The 9,652-nt window shown below is 35.8% G+C and overlaps 1 non-coding gene across 1 annotated transcript; it reads left to right on the forward strand.

Annotated features, from left to right (window-relative positions):
- The first annotated feature begins 731 nt into the window (after window positions 1-731).
- LOC116871629 lies at window positions 732-835 on the forward strand. Its single transcript, XR_004383456.1, has one exon. It is a non-coding gene; the product is annotated as a U6 spliceosomal RNA (small nuclear RNA).
- The last annotated feature ends 8,817 nt before the right edge of the window (window positions 836-9,652 follow it).

Consider the following 9,652-nt stretch of genomic DNA (forward strand, 5'->3'; position numbering starts at 1 on the left):
TACAAGGGCAGGTCAGGCCGGGTGGAGACATCCAATGAGTGGGGCAGGCATACTGTCTCCTTAGCTACCAAAGAGTGTGGGCCCTGCCTTTTGGGCGCCAATTCTGACCCAGGTGATAGACTAGTTCAAATAGCTACTATGGGGTGAACTGTAATTCAATTGGCCACCCGTGTGGGACCTAGCATGACTGTGCAGCTTTCTCTGTGTGTTGCAATCTCATTGGCCACCTGTGTGTGGCCAGGCTCAACCACATGGCCTTTGCTCTATAAAAGTTAGTCTGTGAGGCTGGGAGTCGCTCGCTCTCTCTGTAAGAGGTGGCCCCGAACGGTCGGTTTGATTCTAGATGCTTGGTGCGAAATAAAGCTTTGCTTGACCTTCGCTTTGTATCAGTCTCACTCCTTTGATCACAGACCTATTATTGGGGGACCTAACACTTCCCCTGTGAAATGATTCGTTCTATATACTGTATTTACATGAAATGGTTACCTTTTATCTTTTTTTTTCTTTTTTTTTGCCACTTCGATCTTTACCACTTATCCCTGTTCTTACAAGTACTTACACAGCCAATAAGACAAACTTAAATGCCATTAAATGCCAACCAGGTCCAGGCATTTAAAATGAATAGGCTATACATAAAAAAGATTGCTGGAGTTTTATAGCAAAACCTTCAGGGACATGTTCACCTGAAAGGACACAAATGGAATAAAAGGAAAAATAAAAACACTGAGTTAGTGCTCACTTTGGCAGCACATATAGTAAAATTGGAATGATACAGAGATTAGCCTGGTCCCTGCATAAGGATGACACGCAAATTTGTGAAGCATTCCATATTTAAAAAAAAAAAAAAAATAGTTTGCAGTCCAAGGGCCACCAATTAACAACCGATACCTTACAGGAAACCGTAAAAAAACGCCAAAACTAAAATGACTATGGACCAGTAGTAAAACTATTTGTTGATGGTGAGCAGAATGCAAACAGTTTGCTCTGCAACATAGTTCTGTTCATAACTACGGAAGTTCTAAATGGACTATAAATAAAAAATCATTGCAATAACATTAGCACCACAAGGGAACACGTTAAAAAAAAAACAAAAACAAAAACAAAAACTTGGTAACTACAGAAAGGTGGTAAAAATGTTGTAGGCCAGCATTTTTTTTTTTTTTTTGTAATTCTTAGGCCAATTTTATTCTAAACTAGATAATATATTTGTCTGGAAACATATATTTTCAAGGTCTTTGACTTTCATATTAATCAGACAGAGAAGAAAGCAAACAATGCTTCACTTAAGAGCTTGGATTTCTTAGAGACTTACATTATACACAACATTAATGAGGAATTTATATATTGCATTTGCAAGCACCCACTAAATTGAAATCCTTCACACTGTTTTGCAAGTTAAAACTGCAGTATCTCCTTTTTAAATGGAGAATATAATTAAAACTGGGTTAACACTTCCCTGTAGTTAAGAGGCACTCCATGCTGATGCACTAATAAGATGAAACCGATGAATTGATACCAAAAAAAAAAAAAAAAAAAAGAAAAACCTTTCCAGACTGTGTTTAAATGCAAATTTGCCATCTGCCTTGTAGAGTTTGTTGAGCAAACTCTGAGGAAACCTTGTTGAAAAAGATGCCGTAAGGTGATCTTGTAAATGAGGAAGCTGTGGGTGTTGCAGGAAGGTCAGCTTTGGAACAGAGAGTTTGGAAAGGTAATTCTCAGTTAAATCTGCTGATGCTTGTTTTGTGGCTTTTATTTGCATGTGTGTTTGTTTTTTTTCCTCTTTTTTTCATTTCAATAATACGGAAATTGTGTGAGATTTGTATAATATCTGTTACCCACTCACAAATTCCAAATGATCAGCTTTTCCCTTTTATGAAAATTTCCATGCTCCCTAAACTGAGAGTTTGCAGCACAATTGGAATTCAAGGAATATGCCTAAATTTACCAATAAATAAATTCAACAATCCAGGAACAGGTGGAAACAGTAAGGACTATCCCCAATTTTTTAAATGATTCAATTTTTGAAAAAGGTAAAGAAGTGCCAGAGTACTAATGAAATATGCCACAAAACTGAGGGTCTCATTGTAAACCATAATCTGTTACATATGGATTTTTACTATAATATCATTTACCACACTTATATCAAAAATGCAAAAATAAAAAAAGAATTAAGTGAGAATGTGTCATAGATTTAATACTTCTCATTATTTTTTAATATCAGGATTATGACCTTAATTTAAAACATGCTCATTTGTCAAGTATAGATTGAACCCCATGAAAATGCAGGGTTTCTACACAGTACGATATCAGAGTGATATCAGAAAAGCCACATGGAATCACTAACCTACATATCTTGCACAACACCTGAAATTCCCATGTTGCCATCAACCCCTGGGTTTATTTTTGCTTCCCAGAGGGAACCTGTAAAATACAATAATACAGAATTGTAGCAAGGCTTGTGTATACATCCTCTTTGATCATAGCGTCTAGCTGCCATTTTGGATAGTGAAGAAAGCACCCGGTGAGAAGGGCGTGGGACAGGTAGCTTTTGAGGATGGGAGTATGGGTGCAAAAACTGAAACCACCCAGAGCCTGAGCATATCACATGACCACAAGATGACACAGTGAGACAGGAGCCGTGACAAAGCTTAAAAACCTTACAATTTTGCCTTTCTTGCATAGAGCTATCAAAGAAGGATTATTATAGCACACAACCTCCTCCTCTTACCATTAATAAGCATGATTTTTAGGACAAATTTGTGGGTGTTTTTATTAAAGGCTCTATATGTAAGAGAAAGAACGAATCATTACATTTATCCACTCACGTTGCAGTCTTAAAAACTCAAAACACCCTTCAGTCAAATCCAAGCTGAGCAAAAACATAGCCATGTTAATATAAGAAATTTAAAACCAAATGAATATCACCTTTAAGAATGTGGGTTTCTTACTTGTTTTGTTAGAAATGACCTTATTATACCCAGAAATGCTAATTTAGCAGTATAAATACACACAATCCAATGATACATTTTTCTTTAACTTTTTTGGCGGGGAGCCCTAAATATTGATTCCTGAACATAGAGGGTAATCATTTGTTTTATGACATAAGGGACACTACTACCCCATATAGCGATTAAATATGGATCTTCTGCTGTTTTTCTGGCAGTGGAGACAAATGTGTACAAAGTTACACATAACACTCTCAGCTGAACTCTCCTTAGCCAACAGTCTATATTTACAATACCATCCAAGTAATTGAGGAGAAGAGAAATAGTGTGTGATTACATACCCTGGGGACACAAAATCAATACCATGTATTTATTTACCAGTGTCTGTCAGCACTAAGAGAAGCTGTGGCTATTTGTGCGGCCTTCTCCAACTGCCATAGTTGAAACAAATAATACTTTTTTTTTTAAAGATTTTATTTATTTGAGAGAGACAGAGAACGAGCAGGGGGAGGGAGAGGGAGAAACAGACTCCCCACTGAACAGGAGCCCGACGTGGGGCCCGATTCCAGGACCCCAGGATCATGACCTGAACCAAAGGCAGATGCTTAACAGACTGAGTCATCCAGGCTCCCCGAAACAAACAATACTTATATTAAAGATGGACAAGACTAAGAAGTGAAATCTTCTAAACTTACCAAAAAAAAGACTGAGATAATGAATTAATGACAAACTATGAAGGGTAATGCTATATTATTTTTGAAGCCCCTTCTTAAACACAAATGGATTGTTTTTTATTAAAAGACATAAAACGTATTGTATTGTTAGATTTGTTTTCTTTAAGTAGAGCAGCTGTCAATTTTTATCTCCTTGTCAAGTAGACAAGTGAAAGGAACTTGGGCAAAACTGACAGAGCCATCTATCTACCTTACTTGTCTATCTAGAAACATATGATTTCTGTTCCTTGTGTGGGTATTTAACCACAGTGGAAAACAGCACAGGAGTCTCTGACCATTGTTTATCATGTACTAGCAAACATTAAAAGTCAGGGCATGAAATTCCCTGGCTAAAATGTTCATGTAATTTAATTACCAAAGATAAAAATATTTTTTAAAAGATACCAAAGATAAAAATGAATCACTCAGGAACTTAAACATCATCTATCAATCCAGTTCAGACATGTTTTTCATCTCACCTATTTACAAAATGACTTAGACCTTCTAAAGAAAAATATTTGAAAATACCTTTTCAGCAAAACTCGTTTCAAAAAGTACTAACTTTTTTTTTTTTAGTTCCAAGAAAAGGAAAGGGTCATTCTATGGGAATGAGAGGAAGAAACTCTTGAGTCAAAGGCAGGGCTCCAGAAGGCCTTCACACATACAGTATTATTTTTTCACATTTATTGAACTTAGTTCAGATAGCACTCCTACTGAAGTAGATGGGCGCTGAGTGTGCCAGGAAAATGTCAGGTCTCCTGGTTTCAGATGGAGAATAAAATATCTCTAGTGCTTCTCCTTTTCCCTCAAGGTCATCTGATTTGTGGATTGTAAGAATTAACTATTCTAACCCATCAGAAGCATCTCTAGGAAGAGCAATATGCTTTTTGATGTCTAATACCCACATCCTCAACACTGAAAGCTTCTTATCGAATCAGTGTTCTGTATTAAACAAGGCGTACATGACCCTCAGCATCTGCAAGGCATTTTACATAAGACATAGCGAAGAGAACAGAAACAATGTCTAGAAAATAAATCACCCGTCTTTTCCAAAGGTAGATATTTTCCTTTATGACCCTTTTATTTATCTTTATAACCATTACAATCTGTGAGATGTTCATTTAATTCCAGGGTAGTATCAAGAAACAACCAGAAGGGGCGCCTGGGTGGCTCAGTGGGTTAAAGCTCCTGCCTTCCGCTCCCGTCATGATCCTAGTGTCCTGGGATCGAGCCCCGCATCGGGCTCTCTGCTCATCAGGGAGCCTGCTTCCTCCTCTCTCTCTGCCTACTTGTGATCTCTGTCTGTCAAATAAATAAATAAAATCTTAAAAAAAAAAAAAAAAAAGAAACAACCAGAAGAGGACCAAGGGTCAAAGAACAGAGACCCAAAAATAGAAACACACAAATACAACCAATGGATTTTTTAAAAAGATGCAAAAGAAATTCAATGGTGGACATGTACTATTTTAACAAATGCTGCTACAGCATTTGGATGTCCATGCATATGGACTGTGGTTCCTTGGTATTCTCTTGTGTCTCTGCCTTTACCGTAATGTAACATCGTTAGAACCTGGCATTTCTCCATTTATTCATTTCTGATACTGGTGATTTTTGTTGTTTTTCTTTTATTTTTGTCCGTCCTGCTACATTTGTACAAAATTTATTGAATTGACTTTTATTTTCACTCATTTTCTCTATTACTTTTCCATTTTTAATTTCAATCATTTCTGCTTTTATTTTTTTTCTTCTTGCTTTGGGTTTATGTGCTCTTATCTTCCAGGTTCTTGATAGGAGATGTTAAATTATTGATCTGAACTTTTCCCCTTTTCTAACATATGCTTTTAGTGCTATAAATTGCCCTTTTAACACTGCTTTAACAAATTTTGATATGCTGTGTTTTCATTTTCATTCACTTCAATGTAATTTTTCTACCTCCTTTGAGGTCTTCCTCTGTGACCCATGGATTATTTAGAAGTATGTTATTTAGTTTCCAAGTGTTTGGAGATTTTCCTAAAATCTTTCCATTTGGTTTCATTTTGTTTAGAGAATACACTCTGCATGATTTCAATTATTTTAAATTTGTTGAAGTTTGTTTTATGACCAAGTTATTGTCTATCTTAGTGAATGTTCCATGGGCACTTGAAAAAAATGTGTATTCTGCTGTTCCTGAATGAAGTGTTCTATCAGTGTCAATTAGATCCTCTTAGGTGATACTGTTGTTGAATTCTATAGCTCTGATGACTTTCTGTCCCATCTTCTCTATCAATTATTGCAAGACAGGGTCTTGAAGTCACCACTAACAATGGTGAATTTGTCTATTTCTCCTTTCAGTTCTATCAGTTTTTACTCTAATTTACATCTCTATTGTTTGCTACATCTTTCAAATGGATAGACTCTCAGTTTCTAATAATTTTCTTTGTTCTAAGGTCTATTCTAACTGATACTAATATAGTTATTCCTGTTCTCCTTCGATTAATATTTTTCATGATGTATCTTTTCTCATTCTTTTACTTTCAGCCTTTCTATGTCATATATATGAAGTGTTTATTCCTATATCATATATTTGAAGTGAAACAGCACACACATTTGTAATTTTAACCCATTTTAACTAATGTCTCTTTTAACTGGTAGATTTAGGTCATTTACCATAATTACTGAAATCTTAGGGATTCGGTCTACCATTTTAATTTTGTTGACTGTTCTCCCTGGTTTAAATTCTATGTTCCCTTCTTCATAAAGTTCCATTGGTTATTTCAATTTTTTTTAAATTCTATTTTTGATTTGTCCATAGGGTTTTTGAGTGTATATTTTTATATATGTTTTTACTGGTTTCCTCTAAATACTTTTATTTATGCATAGCTTATCACAGTCTACTGGTGTTATCATTATCTGTTTAAGTATAGAAATATTATCCACATTTGCATTCCTTTGTTTCCCCTCCTTATAATTATTTTAAGTATTTCTTCTACATATAATCAGAATCATATCAGTGTTATAACTTTTGCTTCAATCATAAACATAATTTAGAAAAGACAAAAGGACAGTCTATTGTACTTAACAATGTTCTTGCTTATCATGTTCTTTATTCCTGTATGATCTTCTATGGTTCCTTATTTTATCCTTTCCTTTCTCGAGAGAACTTCTTTTTTTTTTTTTTTAAGATTTTATTTATTTATTTGACACAGAGAGAGAGAGAGAGAGAGATCACAAGTAGGCAGAGAGGCAGGCAGAAAGAGAGGGGGAAGCAGGCTCCCTGCAGAGCAGTGAGCCTGATGCGGGGCTCAATTCCAAGACCCTGGGATCACGACCTGAGCTGAGGGCAGAGGCTTAACCCACTGAGCCATCCAGGCGCCCTTCAGAGAACTTCTTTAAGCCATTCTTTTAAGGTAGATCTGCTGGCGACAAATTCTCTTAATTTGCTTTCATGTGAGAATGTCTTGATTTCCTCCTCAGAGTGGGTTTTTTTTTTTTTTTTTTTTTCTGGGTATAAAATTTGGTGCTGAAATTTCTCTTCTATCACCACCTGAAAAATATTATGCCACTTCCTTTGGCCTCTGTGGTTTGCGGTGACAAATCCACCATTTTCTGAATTGTTGCATTTCTCTTTTTTTTCCCCCTATAGATAAGGTGCCATTTTACTTTGGCTACTTTCAAGATTATTTATTGCCTTTCGTTTTCAGAAGTTTAACTATGATGTATCTTGGTGTGGATTTTTTTGGTTTTATGCTTTTGAGGATTCACTTCAGCTTCTTGAATTGATAGGTCTATGCCTCTCACTAAATTTAGCAAGTTTCAGCTATGATTTCCTTGGTTATTTTTTCAAGCTTACCCTCTTTCTGCTCTCCTTTTGTAACTCTAAAGATAGAAATGTTGGGAATTTTGTTGGAGTCCCACAGATATCCCAGGCTCAGTTTGTTTGATTGACTATTTTTTTGTTTTGTTTTTGGGTTTTGGGTTTTTTTGGTCCAGTCTCTCTCTTGTTCAGATTATATAATTTCTACTGTTCTATCTTCTCGTTCACTGATTCATTCCTCTGTCCCCTCCATTCTGATGTTGAACCCATCCACTGAGTTTTGTTTTGTTTTGGTCAGTTATCGTATTTTTCAGTCCTAAAATATCCACTTGGTTCTTTATATCTTCTATTTTTTATTTTATGTCTTTTTGGTGGCTGAGGTTTTCTGTATTTTTCATTATTTTCAGATGTGTTTATAATTGCTTGTTGAAATATTCTATCATAGTAACTTTGTCAGACAAAAATTTCTGATACATCTAAGGTATGAAGTTAAGAAGAATATACAACACTGTGATCTGAATGTACTGTAACATCTACCATATTTCATTCCCCTGTCCTCATTTTAGAGGGAACACTATTTTGAATTTTTAAAAGTCACTGCCTGCTTTTCTTATCATTTTACCATACATGTTTGTACTCTAAGCAATATGTCACTTATTTTAGCACATTTTAAGCTTTTACACAAATGTGTTCTTTCATCTTTCTGAAATGTACATTTTTTACTCAGGATAACCTTCCTGACATTTATCCAGACTGGCACTGTAACTCATTCATTTTTATTGCCATAGTATTCTACTATGTACAGTTGACCCTTGAACAACACAGATTTGAACTGTATGGGTCCAGTTAAACACAGATTTTTTTCAATAAATACATGTACAGTACTATAAATGTTTTTTTTCTCCCTTATGGTTGTCTTATAACATTTTCTTTTCTCTATTTTACTTTCTTGTAAGAATACAGTATGTAATACGTATAGCATAAAAATATATGTTAATCTACCATTCATGTTACCAGTTAAGTCTTCCAGTCAACAACAGGCTCTTAGTAGCTAAGTGTTGAGGAAGTCAAAAATTTCAACTGTGTGGGAGGTTAGAGAACCTAACCCACCCACCCACCCCCCTTGTTCAAGGGTCAGCTGTACATTTACCACAAAGTTTCTGTCTCTCCTACTGTTCCTGCTGATAACAAACACTTAGGTGTTTGCTTTGCGTGTATGTGCCGTTACAAAGATGCTGCCATGAACATCTTTTCCTTGTCTCCCTGAGCACACGTTCAAGAGTAATTCCAGGGAATAGACCCAGGAGTGAAACTGTTGTGTCTGAACAAGTGTTGAACCAGTGCGATTTTATAAGACAGTAAGTAGAAAGCTCTTTTCCAAAGTGTTTGTAACAATGTAACTTTTCCAAAGTTTTTATAACTATGTACATGTAAGCATGTAAATATTCCAGCTACGCCCTTGAGTTCCAGCGATCACTGTTCACTTAGTTTTAAGGGATCTAATTTCCCATTCTGTCAAAAACAATAGTTCATCAACTCTCCAGCCATCTCTTCAAAAATCTGTAACATGGAACTTAAAGGTGGAGATTTTGGAACCAGACGGTTCGAGACTGCAATGAAGATTCGATCAGTTAGTACAGGTAATGTGTTTAGACTGGTACCTTGGAAATAATAAGCACAAAATGATTATTAGGTATCGCTGTTGTTGGTGTTGTAATATTGAATTATTTACAGAGCCCTGAAAACACTTAGACCTGTAGTCTCGTGTATTGGTGTATTTGTACACATTGCTTTCTTAGGCTGGCATGTCCTTTTCTCCATCCTCCATCCAAACGTCAGACTTCAAGAGCAATTCAGTAAATCACACTTAGATTCATGCAGAGTTGATGAACCTCATGAGGGCTCCCCCCACCTCTGACATATGACCTAGTACATTGCCTGACAATCATCTATTTATTTCCTGTCTCCCTTCCTGCAGTTTCAGTTTTATTGCAGGCATAACTTTTTGTGTTTATTCCTTATATCCTGGTCTTTAGTAGCTCCCTGGTAAATGTTTGATAAATAAATGAACAGACAAATGAATAACTATTAACAACTGCAACATCAGTAGGACCTGCCTACAGACATTTGTTTAGCTTTGCTAAATACACTGGAATAAATTCAACTGGGATAGAAAGAGTTAAAATGTACATTCCACCTGT

This window comes from Lontra canadensis, unplaced genomic scaffold, assembly GCF_010015895.1.
Source record: "Lontra canadensis isolate GAN:19392208 unplaced genomic scaffold, GSC_riverotter_1.0 scaffold1, whole genome shotgun sequence".
In the NCBI taxonomy this organism is placed as follows: Eukaryota; Metazoa; Chordata; class Mammalia; order Carnivora; family Mustelidae; genus Lontra; species Lontra canadensis.